Below are 1,172 nucleotides of genomic sequence, written 5' to 3'. Positions count from 1 at the left end.
GAAGAGATTGCAGCGTGGCCATCCCCCCTGGGGGGTGATTTCTCGCTTTCTGTCTCTCTATCTCTCTCTCCTGTCTGGCAAGTGCACACGCCCTATAGCAAAAACCTCTCCAAAAAAAGAGAAAAACCTCCCCTCTCCCACTTCAAGGTTTCCTTGTCAAAAATCCATGGCCACCCACCCAATTTCAAAACCTTGTTCATTTTGCAGCTGGTGCTGACTTAAACCGACTAGCCTTGGGGTTATCCTTTATATCCTGAACTCAGGTGAGCACACTATAAGTGGAGTTTGTTTCATTCCCTACTCATTAAATTGTTTCTCTCAGTTATTCGATTTATACAACAAATTTTTTTTTTGAGAGGTTTTCGCTATAGGGTGCGTGCGCTCGCCAGACAGACAGAGAGAGGCATAGAGACAGAAAGCGAGAAATCACCCCCCAGGGGGGATGGTCACACTGCAATCCCTTCTCCTCCATTCTTCTCTCAGGATCTTGGGCACGCACGCACATGCGCCTGGCGTGAGTTCTAAGCCACCGGGTCCAGGATGTGAACCACGGTCGACTACGTGGGACTCCAGCGACATAGCCATTACGCTAACTGCTGGTTCTCTACAACAAATATTTTTTGATCCATCACTCTACCAGGCCCTGAATTAGACCTTGAAAATACAGTATAAAACAAAATAGACAAAAATCGGTGTTCCTTGAGGAACTTACATTTTTGTATACATAGGCTCCCCCAAAATATGATTAAATTCAAAATAGGAAGTTGGCCTCCAATTTTCTTTACATTTCATAGGACTTAGTAAAAATAACTAAGTCAAATCCATTACAGAAAGTATAACTTAAAATACATGAGAAGGCTACATCATGTCTTAGTGTCAGACTCCAGAGTAAAAGGTTTTTATTTTTTTGGCTATTTGGAAAGTCATTAAAAATAAGAATTTCTTTATCTGTTTCCTGCCCATGTTTCAGATTCTATTTAAAATCAAAGACCCAAAATTGAGAGGAAAAAAATAACAATTATCTACAACTCTAAACTCTGTAATCAAGATGATGCCATTAAATTTCTCTCATACTTTTTTATTAAATAGTTCCACTGTCCTTATAAGAAGAGCTTGCCGGGAACCAGCAGTTAGCGTAATGGCTATGTCGCTGGACTCCCACGTAGTCGACC

This window comes from Tupaia chinensis, unplaced genomic scaffold, assembly GCF_000334495.1.
Source record: "Tupaia chinensis unplaced genomic scaffold, TupChi_1.0 Scaffold143935_1, whole genome shotgun sequence".
Lineage (NCBI taxonomy): Eukaryota > Metazoa > Chordata > Mammalia > Scandentia > Tupaiidae > Tupaia > Tupaia belangeri.
This window is presented reverse-complemented; position numbering follows the sequence as displayed.